This window comes from Thunnus thynnus, chromosome 24 (assembly GCF_963924715.1).
Source record: "Thunnus thynnus chromosome 24, fThuThy2.1, whole genome shotgun sequence".
In the NCBI taxonomy this organism is placed as follows: domain Eukaryota; kingdom Metazoa; phylum Chordata; class Actinopteri; order Scombriformes; family Scombridae; genus Thunnus; species Thunnus thynnus.
In genome coordinates, this window is record NC_089540.1 from 4,239,950 (window position 1) to 4,261,173 (window position 21,224).

The 21,224-nt window shown below is 39.0% G+C and overlaps 1 long non-coding RNA gene across 1 annotated transcript; it reads left to right on the forward strand.

Annotated features, from left to right (window-relative positions):
- Positions 1-8,262: 8,262 nt before the first annotated feature.
- Positions 8,263-12,124, forward strand: LOC137177338 (uncharacterized). The gene is made up of 4 exons (XR_010926074.1): positions 8,263-9,902; positions 10,066-10,130; positions 10,673-10,754; positions 11,679-12,124. It is a non-coding gene; the product is annotated as an uncharacterized lncRNA (long non-coding RNA).
- Positions 12,125-21,224: the final 9,100 nt, after the last annotated feature.

Genomic DNA, 21,224 nt, shown 5'->3' on the forward strand with positions numbered 1-21,224 from the left:
TTACAGTGTAAATTATGTACACAATGGTGATTTTGATAGTACGTTTTTGTTTTTTATTGTACAATATTTTAGTCATATATGCACCTGTGGTATGGTGACTTTAAAGTCAAACTCAATGTATGTTTAATCCATATGGTATTATTATCGCTATAATTACATTATTATATTCACAAAGGTCTGTGGTCTGTTGAGCACAAATAGAGAAAGTGCTGTCTTGACATCTTAATGTTTGTTTGTAAGATGACCACAGACATTGTAAGCTGAGGGATTTGACATAGAAATCAGGTCTTTGAGTTCAAGTTTCCATGCAGGCGACAGGAAAGAGTTAAATCCTCAGGCGAGCGTGAGGCGAGTCATTTCAGCACCATGGACAGTTTCCAACATGTCAAGTCAATAATTGGCAACGGGTGTGAGAGAAGTGTGTGTGTGTGTGTGTGTGTGTGTGTGTGTGTGTGTGTGTGTGCCTGCCATTTCGTCATCAATCCCCCACATAGGTTTTCCTCCATGTTTTACCCACGTACACTGACCGACAGGAACACGTGCTGCAGTACAGTTGCATTTACAGCGATGCATGGACACAACAGCCTTGAACTAAAGATATTTTACCCTCAGTAATGGATTTCCTTTAAGCCCGCACTGATCAAAAGCTTTTGTTATTTTGCCTAAGATGCCCTCCATCAAGGGATTTAACCAGGATGCACTTTGGTATGTATTCTATTCAATCCTCTGTCAGCACTGAATGCACTTTGCCCTCTTGCTCTAACATTGACTTAATCTGTATGGGAGTTCAGTCAGTGGCTCAGCTCTCTTATGTGTCTGAGAAGAATCTCCCATTTCTCATCCTGAGAGAGAGACATGGTTTAAGGGAATGGGGGGGGGGGGGGGGGGGGGGGGGGGCATGAAAGGAATCTGTTATGGAAAGTGTCAGGACAAGAAATATCTCATTTTCTAAAGGTCATGCAGAAGTGAACTGCTGGACATTCTTTTTTTTTTTTGCCTCAGTGATGATAACATCCCGTGTCAGCATGCTCTTTACCTGTAGGCCTCTTGCAGTTACAATATGATCCATTTTGCAAAAGAAACCTTCTCTACAAATGGCATGCTGATTAAAATCTGAGCAGAATCCTGATGGAAAGAATCTACATTCATGTTTTGTGCAACGAAGTGAGACTTGTGTTGTTCTGGCTGTGCAGCTGGGATATTTACGAGGTCCCTGACGCTCACTACACAAGCCTTATGAGAAATAACCCAGAAAGTGCTGATTCAGCCAGCTGCAGCAATATACAGGGCTCCCAATAATGGAACTGAAGCTTCCTGGAAATTATGATTGGATTGGTTTGGGATTTCTGTTTATCTGTTTTTGTCTTTCTCATTTTCAGCGAGGCCGCATTGATGCAACTACAGATGTGTATGAATTTTGTATCCACTGGAATTAGTATTGATTTTAAAATGATGTTAAGAGGCGGTGAGAAAGTTCCCTTTTGGTCTCTTGCTTCTGGGCTTTTCGAGCAGATGAGCAGCCTGAGATGTTATTAAGGAAAGCAAATGGAATGTAAAACCGCTGCACAAGAAAAATTGAGAAAATGTAAAGGGGGGAAAAAAGAACTGTGGGGTATGACTGCTGCTGCTGCAGATTCATTTTGTGGAGTATGAAAAATGATGGAAAAACTATGAACAGCCTCATAGCAACAAGAATATCTGCCTCTTGGCACTAGTTCTCTAGGTAATAGAATAGGATATAAATGAGAATAACACACACAAAGTGTAGAAGTTAATAAAGATGAATCATTTTAACAAGCATACATACTAAAAGTAATGTGATAAACAGACAGAGTTACAGCATCTTCACCACTCGCTTTTCATATTACCAAGTGTATAAATGTGAAATCAAACACACTAAAATGTGACAAATCCTGCACCCTAATTTGTTCATGTCACCATTATCAGCTCTACAGGTGGAGTCTGTGCATATGTAAAAGTCACAAGTGTTCTCATGTTCTGTAAGCTGCCACCTTGGAAACTGTACAGATGGCGGTGCTGTCATGGCGACAGCTGCTCCTCGGTCCTCTCCTGCCTCTTCTGCCTCCAGCTCCTCTGTGTTTTTGGGTGCTCACCATCTCCTGTCATGTCAGACCCCTGTCTTGCCTCACATGCCCACTAGCTGTTGTCACCTGATCCAGTCATCTGACTGCTCAGCTGCTGCATATCACCTCATTAGTCCCTGTGTATATAATGGGCAGATTACCTGCTGTTGTTTGTCAGGTGTTGCTGCAGTTTCCTGTCTAATTTTCATGTATGTGTTCTGACTACCTTCTGTCTCTGATGGTTTGCTGTTTACTTCTGGATTTGTTTGTTGTGCTGACTGGCAACCAGAGGGGTATTATATCAACATACACAACATAAACAGGCAACTATTTTGTTGTAAATAGCATTAACATGCCCACCTTATTGTCTGATAATATATTCTTTCTCTATGTGTGAAATCTTATTCTGGAAAATAACTCACAACTACAGTAACTACTAAAACAATGTAATATCAAATTTAAAAAGTAAAGTACCAATAGATATATAGAGATGAAATAAATGTCTCCTGCTTTGTTTCTCATATCTCTGGACACATTGTCAGAAAGAAGAAAAATAGTGTTTAGACCAAAAAAAAGAAATAAATGAAAAATTCAATAAAATATTTGAATTTATTTTTGTCAGATCTATACAGAAAGAGCATAAACATGAGAAATACACAACTCAGGTGCAACTTGTCATTTTCTACACAACTGAAACACTGAAACTAATTAATTAATTAATTGTTTAATGTTTTATTATGATTATTATGATTATGATAATGGTGATAGTGGTGATGATGATGATGATTCTTATTATTATCTTAGTATTACTTTAGTATTATGATTATTCTTGATGTATTTTTTTCCTTAATATGCAGAATCAAGTCAATAGATGATTAATATGATGATGGTGATGATGGCGATGATGATGATGATGATTATTTTAGCATTGTTTTAGCATTAATTTAGTATTATGATTACTCTTGATGTATTTCTTTCTGCTGTCTATATCCTGCTGCCAAATAATCTGGCCAGCCAGCTCTTCTTCTTCTTCTTGGGTTTTGTGTTTAAGGCCATCATCCTGAGCTGGAGATCCTCCATCCTGATAACCAGGTTGGTCTCTCTCCGAGCCCACTCATCCTCCTTTTCCTGCAGCGCTTTTTGAAGAGAGGCCTTCTCTTCCTCTGCCTTCTTCAATGCAGCCACAAGATTTTGGTTTTCTTTTTGTTGCCGCTCTATCTCATCTGTGTAGATTTTTATAGAGGATGTCTCAAATTCCGTGGCAGCATTTTCCATTCTGCAGCGTTCAGCTCTGACATCTTCCAGTTCAAGGCGGAGAGCCTGTTTGACTGCTCTATACTGAGCAGCCTGCTCTTCCTGGTCCTTCTGGAGCTCCTCTGAACTCTGCCTGCCATCTCCTGCCATCTCCTGCCATTCGTTTAGGTCCTGCCAAATCTGACTGCGAAAGGAATCGCTCAGATCAAGTTTGAGCTCGTGGATCTCCTCTATAAAAGGAGATCCACAAGCCTGCTCCAGCTGCTGTTTTAGCCCTTCGATGGTTTTGTCGGCTTCTGCAGCAGAGTCAGAGCTTTTGGTCTGAAGGTCCTTAAGCTGCATCTTCAGGTCAAAGACCTTCCTCTCGGCCGCTACATATCTGCAATAGGACAGATGTTCATGGAATTGAGACTCCTCCAGATTCAGTCTTAAAGCAGCATTCTCCCTCTCCAGATCAGGTCTGACTTGGTAAGAATGCCGAGAAGCTGCAAAGTCCCTGCTTTGCTGGGCTGTCATGTGTCTTATCTTTGGTCGAACAACTCTCTCGTTTTGTGTCGCTTCCATTTGTGTGGCTTCACAGTACCGTTTTGGTATGTAGAAACCAATATTCTGATCTAACTTGAAAACTCAGGGTCCAAAAATTGTGATGTCATTCTTTGATGTCCTTGACATCAAAGACAAGAAAAGACATCAAAGGCATTTTTGGCATTCCATACACATCATAGAATGTGACATCATAGAATGTGATGTCATAGAATGTGATGTCATCAATTGGTCTATGTGTGCATTCTATTCAAGTTTTTTTTTTCTAACTTCAAAATAAAATCATAAAATATGAGTTTGCAGTAGGCTTTATGCTAAATTACCCATATGAAGGTCAACTGTACCAGAGAACAGCATTAAAAAAGTTACAAAAGTTACTTTGACATAAATGATCCGTCTGGCTGTTTTATTCCTTTATTTGAATAAAATTCTTACCCAAATCAGAATCAGCTAATTATCCTAATGATAAATGATCATACATGAAATGAAGTTAGTATTTATGTTATGATGTTGTGCAGGGAACATATTCGTGTTCAGTGTTCAAAACTTTATATTGACTTAGCAGAAGCAACATACATAATCAAGAAAAGCTTCTGCCAGCTTCCCTCTGCTTATTGGTCTCAGTTCCTTCAGTTACGGGTGCTGAGGAAAAAAGTCAGGACGCCAAGTTATGGTGCCACATTAGCATTAACAGACAGAAGCAGCAAACTGTCTGGACATTTACCAGCAGCCTTTTTTCAAGAAATACTCAACTCAGGTGCAACTTGGCATTTTCTACACAACTGAAACACTGAAACAAATCACAATTTAATGTTTTATTATGATTATTATGGTTATTATGATTATGATTATTATTATGATGGTGATGATGATGATGATGATTATTATCTTAGTATTACTTTAGTATTATGATTATTCTTGATGTATTTTTTTCCTTAATATGCAGAATCAAGTCAATAGATGATTAATATGATGGTGGTGGTGATGATGATGGCAATGATGATGATGATTATTTTAGCATTGTTTTAGCATTAATTTAGTATTATGATTACTCTTCATGTATTTCTTTCTGCTGTCTATATCCTGCTGCCAAATAATATGACCAGCCAACTCTTGCATGTTAATGCCACCATGAATTGACATACTCACTTTTTTTTCAGTATTTCCAGCACAGTTACAGGATATAAAAGGACCTAATTTCTGCCAACAGTGCAGAGCAAATGACTACTGACAGCCAAGATGTTACTTTTTAATGTGCCAAACATTAGATGAAGGTCAATAAAAGATACACAGCTTTTCTGTGAAGCACATTCTAAAATATTTCCAAAAAAGAAAAGTGGTGGATACACTTTTGTCCAGACTGAGAGATCATAAAAATAAGTACTTACACATTTTTCATTTTAAGAAATTTGTAATTACATCTGTAAAACTACTGAAACGTGGACTTAAGAGGGCTGCAAGTGTGATGAGTTTCCAAAGAACCTGCAAAAACTTTGGAAATGTCCAGACAGTTTGCTGCTTCTGTCTGTTAATGCTAATGTGGCACCATAACTTGGCGTCCTGACTTTTTTCCTCAGCACCCGTAACTGAAGGAACTGAGACCAATAAGCAGAGGGAAGCTGGCAGAAGCTTTTCTTGATTATGTATGTTGCTTCTGCTAAGTCAATATAAAGTTTTGAACACTGAACACGAATATGTTCCCTGCACAACATCACAACATAAATACTTAACTTCATTTCATGTATGATCATTTATCATTAGGATAATTAGCTGATTCTGATTTGGGTAAGAATTTTATTCAAATAAAGGAATAAAACAGCCAGACGGATCATTTATGTCAAAGTAACTTTTGTAACTTTTTTAATGCCGTTATCTGGTACAGTTGACCTTCATATGGGTAATTTAGCATAAAGCCTACTGCAAACTCAAATTTTATGATTTTATTCTGAAGTTAGAAAAAAAAACTTGAATAGAATGCACACATAGACCAATTTATGACATCACATTCTATGACATCACATTCTATGATGTCACATTCTATGATGTGTATGGAATGCCAAAAATGCCTTTGATGTCTTTTCTTGCCTTTGATGTCAAGGACATCAAAGAATGACATCACAATTTTTGGACCCTTAGTTTTCGGGTTAGATCAGAATATTGGTTTCTACATACCAAAACGGTACTGTGAAGCCACACAAATGGAAGCGACACAAAACGAGAGAGTTGTTCGACCAAAGATAAGACACATGACAGCCCAGCAAAGCAGGGACTTTGCAGCTTCTCGGCATTCTTACCAAGTCAGACCTGATCTGGAGAGGGAGAATGCTGCTTTAAGACTGAATCTGGAGGAGTCTCAATTCCATGAACATCTGTCCTATTGCAGATATGTAGCGGCCGAGAGGAAGGTCTTTGACCTGAAGATGCAGCTTAAGGACCTTCAGACCAAAAGCTCTGACTCTGCTGCAGAAGCCGACAAAACCATCGAAGGGCTAAAACAGCAGCTGGAGCAGGCTTGTGGATCTCCTTTTATAGAGGAGATCCACGAGCTCAAACTTGATCTGAGCGATTCCTTTCGCAGTCAGATTTGGCAGGACCTAAACGAATGGCAGGAGATGGCAGGAGATGGCAGGCAGAGTTTAGAGGAGCTCCAGAAGGACCAGGAAGAGCAGGCTGCTCAGTATAGAGCAGTCAAACAGGCTCTCCGCCTTGAACTGGAAGATGTCAGAGCTGAACGCTGCAAAATGGAAAATGCTGCCACGGAATTTGAGATATCCTCTATAAAAATCTACACAGATGAGATAGAGCGGCAACAAAAAGAAAACCAAAATCTTGTGGCTGCATTGAAGAAGGCAGAGGAAGAGAAGGCCTCTCTTCAAAAAGCGCTGCAGGAAAAGGAGGATGAGTGGGCTCGGAGAGAGACCAACCTGGTTATCAGGATGGAGGATCTCCAGCTCAGGATGATGGCGTTAAACACAAAACCCAAGAAGAAGAAGAAGAGCTGGCTGGCCAGATTATTTGGCAGCAGGATATAGACAGCAGAAAGAAATACATCAAGAGTAATCATAATACTAAATTAATGCTAAAACAATGCTAAAATAATCATCATCATCATCACTACCATCATATTAATCATCTATTGACTTGATTCTGCATATTAAGGAAAAAATACATCAAGAATAATCATAATACTAAAGTAATACTAAGATAATAATAAGAATCATCATCACCACTATCACCATCATCATAATAATCATAATAATCATAATAAAACATTAAATAATTAATTAATTAATTAGTTTCAGTGTTTCAGTTGTGTAGAAAATGACAAGTTGCACCTGAGGTTAGTATTTCTTGATATGCATATTAAGGAAAAAAATACATCAAGAGTAATCATAATACTAAATTAATTCTAAAACAATGCTAAAATAATCATCATCATCATCATCACCACCATCATCATATTAATCATCTATTGACTTGATTCTGCATATTAAGGAAAAAAATACATGAAGAATAATCACAATACTAAAGTAATACTAAGATAATAATAATCATCATCATCACCACCACCATCACCATCATCATCATCATAATAATAATAATCATAATAAAATGTAGAAAATGAGAAGTTGCACCTGAGTTGAGTATTTCTTGAAAAAAGGCTGCTGGTAATGGCATACTTATTCGATCATTAAGTAGGCAGTATGCAGTACATACTGATTGAGTATGTAGTAGGCAGTACGTCAGTATGTGATTTCAAACACAGCCATAGCCTACATGGAACAATTCAATGAGGTTGGCCCATGCAAGTATCGAATGTATAAAATCTATACTGTTGTTGTCCTAACACACACACACACACACACACACACACACACACACACACACACAATTCTAAAACAAACATCCGGGGCTGAAAAATGAAGCCAATGCGGAAGTGCCAAAAACGGCAGTTCCTTAAATGGCCATTTGAGGCTGGCTCCAAAAGCGAGTCAATCCCCATAGACCCCCATGTTAAAATGCCCAACTTTACAGCAGAAATAAATATGTTTACAGCCTGGTACAAAAAACGGTTTTGGTCTCTATAGCTTATTTCTCCTTTCATGACAACTGTACGGAGAGGGGGGGCGGGTTATAACTCACCCGTTTAAATTTTATTAAACCGTAAAGTTATGCATAATGAAGGACATGGCTGCTCTGAGTGACAGGTCCGCCAGCCGCTAAGTGGCTTGTTTCAGCCATTCGGCCCACCTCTTTGCCCATTTTTGATTGGCTGGGAGTTAGGCAGAGTCACGCACTGCCAAGATGGCGACGGCCGGAGCGGCTCACTTTGAGCTTCAAAACCGCTCTTCAGAAACCAACGTGCAACGTCACGGTAACTACGTCGATATTTGTATACAGTCTCAATCTGCGTTCTTGTCTGTACTTGTGAAACGTCATCAGTCGCAGCCCAAGTACTGTTCCAATTCAAAGTCCGCATCCAGCCAAGTACAGTCCAAATGCCCGGATGTGAACTTGCTCTGCCCGTTCCATCGGGGATGCATCGGGAGGTGACTTGTGTGGACTTGGATGTATCATAAGAGCTGGATACCGGACTGAAAATGGCGCCCGTTCAGTCCTGTAGGAATTGTCGCTACCCGATTTGCATCACGCATGCGCATCACTGCTCGATCTACACTGCGCATGCACGTAAACTTTGACAGCTACGTACGGCAACTCCATTTGGACAAACAACATTAGACTTGAGTTTAACAGTTTCTGTCACTGCTCGGTACCTGATGTCACAACAGTACGTACATCCACAAAAATGAAAGCTTTCGAGTATTATCAACTTTTGAGAGATTACATTTCTAACGGTGTATTTCACCTCAGTCTTTCCAGGATGGAGCGAAGTGAAATGCACTTTGCCGCTTCCAACTTTATAATTAAGGGTAACTTAAGCTCATTCGGCCAGTATGCACAGTAGGTTAAGTTAACATTTTCCCGGGCAAATTAGTATATGGTGACCAGACGTCCTGGTTTCGAGTTGGGTGTCCCGAGTCCCGACGTATATCTGTAAAACCCTAAAATGTCCTGGTTTTCAACATTCAGTACCAAATTGTCCTGGCTTTCACCAAAATTAAAATAATAATTATATTACTATACTTGTTTTCAGTGCTGACATAGACATGGTGTATAATGATCTGTCTGACTCATTAACGTTATCTCACCTAACATAAGTTAACCCAATATGAAAACATAAACAATGCATCACGCGTCTGAATTCAACACTGATAATTGTCGCTGCCCGACCTGCGAGCAGGTCTACCATCTTGGACAGCTAAGTACGGCAACACCACTTGGACATTTAGAGTTGGATTTGTCACTGCAGGAATTGCTCGCCTGGCGCATACGCCAAAAAAGTTTCTAGCTTCCGGGTTTGCTTCCACGTTGTGCGGCCCACTGAATGTGCGCTGTAATGTTTCCCCCACTGGCCCCGCCCGCGAGCTCCCGCCCGGCCCATAAGATTTACATTGTGATGACGTCACGGATTTTTAAATCGCTTTTCTCAGCTCGAGGAAAGTTTTACAAGCATAAAACCTCCATGGATCAAAAGTTCATAACAGAAAGAGTCATAATTGACGTTGTTTGCAGTTCGAGGGGTCCTGTCAACAGTTTTTCTCTTTTACAATGGTGGTCTATGGGGAAAATCCTTTTTGGGCCGCAGGGGGATTTTTCGCTGCAATACTGCGAGTGGCCACTGGGAAAAATTGGCTGCAAGGCTGAGGGGCGGCGCCCTATCCAGCTTTAGGGCCTTTCTCAATATGCATTCCTCTCTGTTCTTGTGAAACGTCATCAGTCGCAGCCCAAGTACTGTCCCAATACACAAGTTCGCATTTCGCCAAAACGGTTAAAATCCCCGGAAGTGTTCTTGACACGCCCCTATTAACGAGGATGCATCGGTTGTTAACTTGTATATCCCAGCATTCCTTTCGACATCCAAGGGCAGCAAGAAAGCGGCAGAGAGAGAGGCGAACAGCGGTAAGTATTTTTTAATTTTCGCATGGTATTTCATCACTAAAGTCACTTCTGATAAAATTTGAATATATTTAATTTTAATTTTAATTCATTTTTAATTTTGGTACCACTGTTATTCTGTCATTACATTCTGAGTAATGTTGTAACAATTTTTACTTAAATCAAGGGACATCTGAGGAAACCAGATCGCTAATCGAATGGTGAGAGGAATTCCCCCAAAAACGGATGGGAGTGAGTACGCCTTTTGTGTCTCTGCAAGCCAGGGTGGTTGATGAGTGTGTTCAGTTGTGTCAAAGTTGCCAGCCTCTAAGAGAATTTTGATGCATCAAAAAAGAAAAACAAATCGATACTATAAAGTTCAGAAAGCAAATATTATAAAACTAGGAATCAAAGAAGTTGTGTAAATTGTAATCTGGTTAATATATATGACTTAAAGTGGGCTGTAGCACAATATCAAACGGTGTAAAGTACTAGTGACAGGCAAAAGAAATAGCACATGTGACAATTATGATGTAGTTATCAACTTAAACACCATTACTAATAATACTACTACTAACATTAACAATAATAACTTATTTGTAAAACTGTCACTCGACTGTTCCCTGCATATATGTACTACCCTGCACACCAAAGTGCAATACTGCCTTTATACTGAATTTCTGCATTGTCATACCATAACTTCATCATTATCAATAGTCTCCCTCAGCTTGTGTGTTATTCACAGTAATATGATGTTTAAGTTGTCTCTTTTTTTTTTTTTTTGCTTTGTCCAGAGTATTTGTGAACAAGTCAGGCTTGGCTATCACAGCCAAACAGGCCATGAAGAAATGGTAAAATCTAAAGGAGAAATACAAGGTAATCTACCACTGTATCTGCTTTTCAATATGCAACTATTTTGACTAGTGGAGAAAACTTACTTACTATACAGATGCAATGGGTAAGGACAAATAATAAACAGATGTGCTAAAATTGTAAACTAAACTACATATATACTAACTTCTGTTATGCATCAGCTCAAACAAGTCAAGCTGGAAACAAATATTCATTCATTAATACGTTACTTTTAGGAACTTGTGGATCCTCCAACAGGGAAAGGGGTGGAGGCGGGTGGGGTGACTGCTGCCATCTCAGTCTCTTTGAGAGACTTGTAGATAAATTGTAGATAAACATGTATATAATTTTAATTTAATGTTCCAGTCATTGTTTGTTCATTTCTTGTGTTAGTAAATATTTTAGAAGTTGAGTTTCAGTCTGTATGGTAGATAATTACACAGTTGTACAAAAAGTGGTAACATGCAGGTAAGGTATATGTTATTGAGACTTGATGTGAGACACCAAAGCATTTGGAATGCTTCTTCATAACTATGATAAATAGAGGCGTTTTTTTCCGTTGTCAATGCCATTCTATGAAGGGCATATTTAAAAAAAAAAACAAAATAGTTAACCATGTACACAGTCATTTTTAATTATTCACCAACAAAACCATATTGATAACAATTACATCAGACAACAGTTTAACTAATATAACAATGATTATAAAAATGATTGTAACAATAACATTTTCATTTTACAGTGTCACTGGACATTTAACCATATACACAATAATTTTTAATTATTCAAGAAACAAAACAATATTGATAACAATTTTACATCAGATAACAACTTAACTATCATAATGATGATATAATAATGATTGTAACAATAACATTTTCATTTTACAATGTTACTGGACATTTTTCCTCTGGGTTTACCACCTTCGTTATAATCATGCTTCCTCAGACATGCAGACAGCTCTCGAGGGGCAGACACCTGTGCATCAAGTCTGGCACGCGGGTTATTTCCTGAGAGCTCCTGATCATCATCAGGAACGTTCCCTTGACCTTCTTCATCCTCCTCATGACGTTCCTCCTCCTCCTCCAAGATGTCGCCGGTTGACAGACAGAGGTTGTGGAGGATGCAGCATGCTGCTATGACTTTGGGGGCGGAATTTCAAAAGCTCTCAAAAAAATGGCTCGCCAGCGGGTTTTAAGTATGCCAAAGTACGCTCAATGACGCTCCTGGCCTTGGCATGGTGCTTGTTGAAGCATGCTTCAACTTGGCCTGATGATTAAAATACAGGTAACATAAAATGTATGTAGTGTTTCAAATAGATGGATAGAAACTTCAGTGATTCCAAGGGAAGTTCAGGAATGGAAAGTAACAAATGTAATAAACAATTTACTCTGTATTCTGCCAGATGAGCAAAGCCTTCCCCTACCTCCTCCATCTCTTCCAGCTTGGGGAAATGATATCTGCCGTTACTCTGTATGAGGTGCCACATCCAAGCCAGTACAGACAGACGGCCACCTCAATTTCATGGCTCCATCCATGTGGCTTTTGCCGAGGCAACATCTGCACCAGCACATTGATGATGTCCCTGGAGAGCCTAAAGGCTGGTTTCAGGTCAGCCTCAGAGAATAATGCGCAGAGGATAGGCACATGTTTGTTTATTTGTGCAAACCTCTTAGAGGGAGTTTTTTTTTTTTTTTAATTACTTATCATGATCAATTAACATTCTAATAGTATTTATTAATTTATGTATTATTTAATTTAATATGTAATGTATTAGTAAAGGTATTAATTAAAATGTATTAATATTTATTGTTCTTTTCTCAGGCTCTCATTACACATGATCATGTACTCCATTATTCCCTTGTATTGCCTCTATTATGAAAATGTCTGTTCCATCCTGTCCTATTCATTCAGGTTTTCTCTCCCAGTATTTCAGCACAAGTTGGGCACCAATAACAGTATCGAATGATAATCTTGACTGATGTGATCCAATTGTAAAACCGAATGGTTGGAAATTTCATGAATGAAGGTGGTGGGCCTGTAGCGTCACTGTTACGCTGGGGGAATCCTGTTATTCATGTTTTATACATAAATATTTCTATCTACTGTATTTACTGTGTTTATTTTCCATTATTAATTTTTAAATTAAGTGCAGCTTTGGGAAAACTTTATAAGATAACTTACGTAGCCGGAGAGAAACGCTAAGATAGCAAAATGCCTTTCCATTCTCCCCCTCATCCTGGCTCTTCTCATTTGAATTCGCCTCCTCGGCTCAGCAGCCTCCTCTTCTGCTTCCCGGTAAAGTATACCGACGGTAGCCGCTAACAATGCCCGGTTCATCTTTTATCTGCAGCTGTTTTACCTATATTTATTCGTCGTTAAATAAAACGTGAATCGCGAACAACAGGCTCTACCGGGGTTTTTCCCGCTGTTGGCTCGTGATGTACAGAAAATTCGGGGCTCGTGAAACTTTAAAGCACTTTAGGAAAAAAAACAAGTAGTGTGAAAGGGGACTGTCGTTACTTTATTATTATAAATAGACATTACTTTGCTAGTGTTCAGTTGTGGAGTAATCAGCTGAGTTTAGCAAATTGTACGGCATCAATTGTTATGGGCCATAAAGCCCAGCTGTTATTTTGGAGGACTACAGGCGGCCTCTGTGCTGGGAGGTATTGCGCAATACCAGGAAGAACGCATCGTCTCAAACTGTCAACAGAGCTGTCTGTGTGCTCGTGACCTTGCGAGTTCATTCCATGGATGTATTATAAGAGCTCTTATTGTACCTCCATGGTTCATTCTTCCAAGAACGACTAGCAAGAACATTCTCCCCAAAGACACAAGTCCATTCTTTGCGTTGAGAAAGGCCCTTCTAGTATACATCCATACTTTTTACAGCCAGGTATCCCAGAATGCATTTCTCACACATCGGCGGCAATGGCGGAGGAAATCAAAACATACGACTGTAAGTCATAATTTTCGAAATACTAAAGTTGTGTCTCGGAATGTAGTTTTACCATTTTTAGGCGAGAGGTTAATCGTTTATACTTAAAATCTGTGGTCGATTCATCGAGATAGAGCCGACTTGAAAATTAGCTCCGACGTTTTCGGATATGTGAGTGATGTAAGCTAGTTGTAAGTTAGCCAGCATGCTTCGTCAGCTATCAAGTTGACCGGGCGGTCAGAGCTCATGGTACCCCACTGAGAACAGCCTTATCTCGGCAAGTCATTTTGAAATTTGCCGCTGGCTCTGATGTCCATGTATAGGTTAAATACGGTATATAACTCGTTTTGGGTATATTTAATGGGGAATCTTTGGTCTCAGTCTGAATCTGTTGTTTTTCCACGGCAAATCGGTTCGGTTGAGGGCAATCAAAGCTAAGGTTTATAACTTTTTAACGTATATATTTATTTAACTTTAACGTTGTACTATGTACAAGCACTTAAGCACTTAAACTCTTAAGTCACCTTGTTCCTAATTTCAAATGTACAGTCAAAATTCTTTTATGTTTTTGTGATGTTTTTATGTGAAGCGATGGACTGTAGCACTGTGTGCCCAAGACTAACGTATGAACAATATTTTAATCAAGGGACAACTGAGGAAACCCGGGCCCTCATTGAGTTGAGGGCTGCCAATGAGAGGGTTTTTACGAGCAGGCAGAATTCTTCAGTCTGGATGGGAAAGAGTATTGATTTTGAGTGCTTGTATCATTTCCTGTATGTCTAGTGTCCATTCATAATGATTATTATCTTATAGAAGTGGCAGTGTGTCACTCTTTGTTTATGTTTTTGTTTTTCCCAGGGACTTTGTCACCACTTCTGGCCTGGCAACAACTGCCAAACATGCCAAAAAGAAGTAGAACAATTTAAATACAAGTACAAGGTAACAAAGATGCAGTGGCCCTTGAAATTAAGTGCACTTTGGGATTGTGAATACATTTTAACATTGAGATTCACAGTGTACTAACTAATTTTCTGGAGCTTAGGGACCCACCAACAGGCAAAGAGGTAGAGGCCGGTAGTGTGACTGCTGCCACCTGGCATTGGTACAGTCTCATGGATGCTGCACTCCAGGGGCAGCACTCAATTAGTCCACCCCTGGTTGTTGCAGCAAACCTGACTGCCACTACAGGTGGCACAGTCAGCACACCGGCTTCTGCCCCTTCTGCAGAAGAAGCCAGGGTCAGCCAGGGCCAACGTAGGAAGAGGCCCTGGGAGAGTGAGGCTCTTCTTGAATTCATGAAGGAACAGGCTGAGAGGGAAGAGGAAAGAGAGAGAGAGGCACTAGCGAGAGGAGAGGGAAAGGGCAGTGTCAGAAAGAGCAGAGATACTTAGCATTGTTTGAAAAGCTAGTAAATAAATTCTGAATAAAATTGTGTGAAATTCAACCCAGGCAACTCATTCTTGAAAGCAACAGTGTATTATGCATATTCACAACAAAACCAAAAAATTACATAACCTACATTTTTGTAATATTACACACACACACACACACACACACACATATATATATGTATATGTGTATATATATATATGTGTGTGTATATACACATTTATATGTGTGTATATATATAATATATATGTGTGTGTGTGTGTGTGTGTGTAATATTACAAAAATGTAGGTTATGTAATTTTATATAATATACCTATGTATTGAGTCCTATATTTTACAGTTGTATACAATTATTTACAGTCAGGCAGTTAGATTTAAATTAGCCAGAACAAAAAAAGAATATTGCAATAAATTAACACATATATATATATGTATATATATATATATATATATGTATATGTGTATATATATATGTATACATGTGTATATATATGTGTGTGTGTGTGTGTGTGTGTATATATATATATATATATGTACGCATATATTTTCATCTGTCTATCTATCTATCTATCTATCTATCTATCTATACTTCTAGTGAGCATGACTAGATCTGTAGCGGTTTACTGTCTAGATGTAGTCATGTTCACCCAAACATGCAGGCAGTTCCACAGGAGCAGAAAGCCGGGCAGCAAGCAAAAAGAAATAATTTTTTAAAGATTGTTTATTAATTGTTATATACATGTATTTATTGCTTATTTATGTTTTTACTATTTAATTTTTATTAAACTGCATTCCCAATATGAATTGTCTATCAATGGTTGAAGTCTTTTAGAAATAAATTTCTCTCTAACATCTGACCTGTTTGATCAGGTGCTTGCTTGTGATTGAGAAGGTTTCTATGTCTTTCAATACTTGATAAGTAGTGTAAGGTCACACCTGTCTTCCCAGGTTCTGAGTCAAAAAGTTACTGTAGCCTACATGATTACTGTATCATAGACATGAAATGTCCTGTTTGTGTTAAAGTCTGTCCTGGTTAATGTATGTGTATGTGACACAGATGAGGTACAGGTACTTGCATTGATTTATGGCGATGTATATGTGCCTAACTATATCCAGGCTGTCAGACTGAGTATCAACCTCTTGATGTTTGAGTACCAAAAAGACAAACAGCAGGTATGTATGTGGAATGTAGGCTAATACAGTACAGTACAGTTCAACAGCACCACAAATTACAGCTGACCAAAAAAAAAAAAAAAAGTCAATACCTATCTAATGAAGACCTGAGACAATATTAAACTACATTAGTTTTTATCTAGGTGTACCAAGTGAACTGTCAAATCTACATAGAAATGAGTAGACTGCTTAACAGAAAAGCATAATGTTAGACAAACGTACAAAGTTATAGAGACATGCTAAAATGGCACGTCTCCTCTCCATCCTCCGTCGCATCCTGGCTCTCCTCTGACGGATTTACCTCCTCAGTTGGGCAGCCTCCTCTTCCGCTTCTTTGTAGAGCGTACCGATGAGAATGGCAAACAGCCTCTGATCCATTTCGATATGAGTTTTCAAATTTTCCGATGTCCTAAGTCTACTCTCTCACTTCCTACTTTCTCTGTTTGTAAATTCACCACCAACAACTCCAACAAACTTTTTCCCGCCACTGGCTTTTTATACGTAGGCTACAGATCGTGTAACACAAAATATATACATATTCATATTTTTTTTAATGAAAATGAAAAGAGGCAGGGTTGTGTTTTATATCATAAGTCGTTTTATTGTAAATATACATTACATTGAAGATAACCAGCGTAGACACACAGCGAATCAGAATTCTGCTTTCGGAGAAGTCTAAACTTATTTGTTCTCCCTTTCCCGCCATCACCATCACAACTAGTGCTGTTACCGGGAGGAGTCTCGCTAGCCAATCGCTATTAACGGATTCCATTTCCACCCGGTAACTGCTGAGTCATTGGCTGCTGTGGTAACAGGGGGAGGGCATGAAATTGACAAAGCTGACTGTGATTGGCCAATTCTAGACTGTTACCGGGTGGAAACGTAATCCGCCAATAGCAATTGGCTAGTGAGATTCCTTTTCTGTTCCGGACACACACGCACACACACATGCAGGGATAGCGAGACAAAGAGACTTGTCCATTACTTTTTCTGGTAACTTTTTATCCACAGTTTGATCTTACAGTCGCAGGGAAATGGAATATTTGGGTGGTGTACAGTAACAAGAGGGTTTTAAATCAAATCCTTTGCATTTGATTGGACTGCTAAAAAAGTGGGCAAAGTTTAGACACTTAGACACATACAGGGTGTGTTCGAAAACATACTAACATACTGCCTACTACATACTCAAAGAGTATGTACTGCATACTGTCTACTAAATGAATGATTAAGTATGCTTTTACTAGCAGACAGTTTACACCATGGATGTATAAAGAGAACTGGATACAGCATCGAAGGTGGGGCCCGTTCATTCCTATGAAAGTTGCTCAGTGGCACATGAAGCCAAAAAAGTTCGACTTCCGTATATAAAACTACCCGGATCTTCCGGAATCATTGGGCCCCTAGAGCACGCGCACTAGAGACTTTCGCCAGCCAAGCCAGCTACTTCCGGGTTAGCCCTCCGGCTAACTCGAATGTGGATAAAACAATTCAATTGTGCAGCTCTTTTAGGCTTTCGAAATGTGATCGAACTGAACGGATCAAATTCTGATAGTGAGACGAGTCATTTTGTGGGGGTTGTGATGGTCAAAAAAGTGTATTCGCTGATTTACGGACGTCTCTTTCACAATGTAAGTCTATGGGAACAAGTCTTTTTGGGCCCAATAGCGTCACGTGACGTTGTAATGACATGGTTTGGCCGCTATGTCAAATTGGCTTCACAGCCCGGCGCTGTTCCTGGGGGCTTGGTTCACACTGAAGTATGCAGCCAAGTATCCCAGAATGCATTTCGCACCAACCGGCAGCAATAGCAGAGATTTTAAAGCAAGCTAAAAGCTGTTGTAATTTTTGTGGTAGCACTGCTAATATGTCATTTTATTAATTTTTAATATTTTTTCAGGCGAGAAAGTAACCATGTAGATTAACAATGTGTGGTCAGTTTATCCAAATAACGCCTGTTAGGAAATTTTCTCCAACGGTTTCGGAGACGTGAGGAGCCACCTATGGGAGCCGCTGGCTGGGACTTGCCGATCCAATGAACTGATCTGTGCAGCTCTTTGGTGATTTACCGCTGGCTCTAATGTCTCAGCAGCATTTTGATATATGATATAATTCCTTTTGGAAGATAAATGTCAGTCTAACAAATGAAATCTAAAAATTGCAGCTGCCACATTAGTTTGAATGTAAAGCTTCGTGTTTTTACTGGACAGAACAGCGCTGCCTCTGCGGCTCTACAGATTGTCACCACATTTCAATAAATATAAATTCATAAAATGAACAGATTAGTCTATATTAAGTTTCGTTTTATTTTACTAAGCTACATAACAGTTTGGATTTTTATTCCAGTTTCTGTTCGAACTGAACGGATCAAACTCTGATAGTGAGACGAGTCATTTTGTGGGGGTTGTGATGCTCAAAAAAATGTATTCGCTGATTTACGGACGTCTCTTTCACAATGTAAGTCTATGGGAAAAAGTCTTTTTTCTCACATTGGAGTTGGGCTGCTAGCAGCTGAGATGACTGGTTGGTCCCAGCTAGCAGCTCATAGCCGGCTCCTCATATCTCCGAAAACGCAGCAGATTTACAACCAGGTGTTATTTTGATAAATTGACCACATATTGTGAATCTAAATGGTTGCTTTCTCGCCTGAAAAAATATTACAACTTAATAAAGTGACATATTAACAGTCCGACAGCGAAAATTACACCAGCTTTTAGCCTGGCTCATCTCCTCCATTGCGCAGTCTGAAGAGACACAATGCATTGTGGGGCAGTTGAGTATGTCCAGTAAGCTCACGCCGCATACTCAGAAATTCTTGCTAATGTAGTATACATCTGGGTATTTCTCGCATACACAAAATCCACATACAGTTCGAATGCACTACATACTCAATTTGATGTCGTACTTGGTATTCATGGTAGTATGTCATGAATAGTACGTTAGCATGCGATTTCGAACACAGCCACACGCAAACAAATAGACACACACACACACACACAGGTCTCAAAGTCAAATCCTCACAAAGCACTGAGCAAAAGAGCGAATCAGAGTTTTGCTATCGGAGAAGTGTAATCTGATTCGTCCTCCCTTTCCCGCCATCACCATCACAACCAGTGCTGTTACCAGGGGAAATAGACACTGTACACACAATGGAAAAGTTATGGAAGAAGTTTTCAGATTAGGGATGAGCCCAGTATTTGTATTTGGAGGAGAGACACTGAGATAACGATATAGCCGACCTGCATGCTGGTATTCGACATGTTTTGTTTGTTTTTTTTCCTGAAAATAATGTTTGAAATATTTGTATGAAGCAAATATTCATAAAAAAAACACTTTGTGCCGAAAAACGTATTTGTATTCCAGCACACCCCTAATTCGGATCTTAACTTAAGTAAAAGTACCGATACAGCAATGTAAAAATAGTCCATTGCAAGTTTAATACTCCATTACAGTTTAAACCTAAACCCCTCATCGTGTGCACACACACATACATGCATAGAATACTATATATATAAAATGTATATATATCAAAGTTAATGTGTTAATGTTAATATTACTGTTATTGTGAAATGTCGAAATATTGGGACAAGTTGTGCTTTGATGTGTTAGCAATATTGTTCTTGAACTTTCATGCTAAGAAGGCCCTTTGTATTGAATTGAATAGAATTGAATTTAAAAACAGGGCTACAGAGGACTGTTGGTTCCACACACACCTCCTCATCTGTTGTTAAATCAGGAGGACAAGGGAGAGATGAATGAATTAGACCTCAGCCACATTGTTTTGGAAATATAAACAAAGTTTTTGCCCACTGCTATCCAAACACACATTTCCTATCTTCCTATCTCTCTCGATATTTCTCTGTTAGCTACTACGATCCACGAATGGTGAAGTGCGGTTTTATAGGCTAGCTACTCGCCCAAAGTCACATTTGATTTGGTGAACTTTGTTAAACACCTCTTTGAATGCAGGATGAGCAAACATTTGAGACTGTTTTACAGGAAGAGAAATTACTGGGATTTTGATGAAAAAATTCTCTGGTACTGATTTTATGACATGTATTTGGCATATGACGAGATAAATGAACAATTAACACAGGGACACAGGATTAAAATTGGGAAAATGTATGCTAACGGAAAAATAACACACATCTGTCCCACATATGTGCAAGTGACTTTTACAAGCAGCATCTCTATTGGTGGAAATTCTACGGAGGTGTCATCAGAATTCTGTGAGCACAGATTCTGTGTGGGCCTGCCTATTACAGAGATTCTGGCAGCCTTTCCATCATTGCTATGGTGTGGTATCATAAAACCACGTAGTTGTAACCGTTTGATGATGTTCTTTCAATAAAAAATGATGTAGACTCGTAATTACGATAACTCTGATATGACTGTGATGTGACATTAGCGGGTAATGTTAACCATGTTTGCCATTTTAGTTTAGCATGTTAGCATGCTAACGCGCTCTAATGCTGAACTGACACAATGTCTCTCCTGTTATTCCAACTTGGGAGTGTTACCCAAATTACTACTCTTGCAGTCACACCATTCAATAGCCAAAATTTGCTACTTTTGCTGCCTATATATTTAGAACATTGCCTTGTATATTTAGAACATATTTAGAACAAACTGCAGGTGTTGCTGCAGTTTCCTGTCTAATTTTCATGTATGTGTTCTGACCACCTTCTGTCTCTGATGGTTTGCTGTTTACTTGTTTGTTTGTTGTGCTGACTGGCAACCAGAGGTATTATATCAACATACACAACATAAACAGGCAACTATTTTGTTGTAAATAGCATTAACATGCCCACCTTATGTCTGATAATATATTCTTTCTCTATGTGTGAAATCTTATTCTGGAAAATAACTCACAACTACAGTAACTACTAAAACAATGTAATATCAAATTTAAAAAGTAAAGTACCAATAGATATATAGAGATGAAATAAATGTCTCCCGTTTTGTTTCTCATATCTCTGGAAACATTGTCAGAA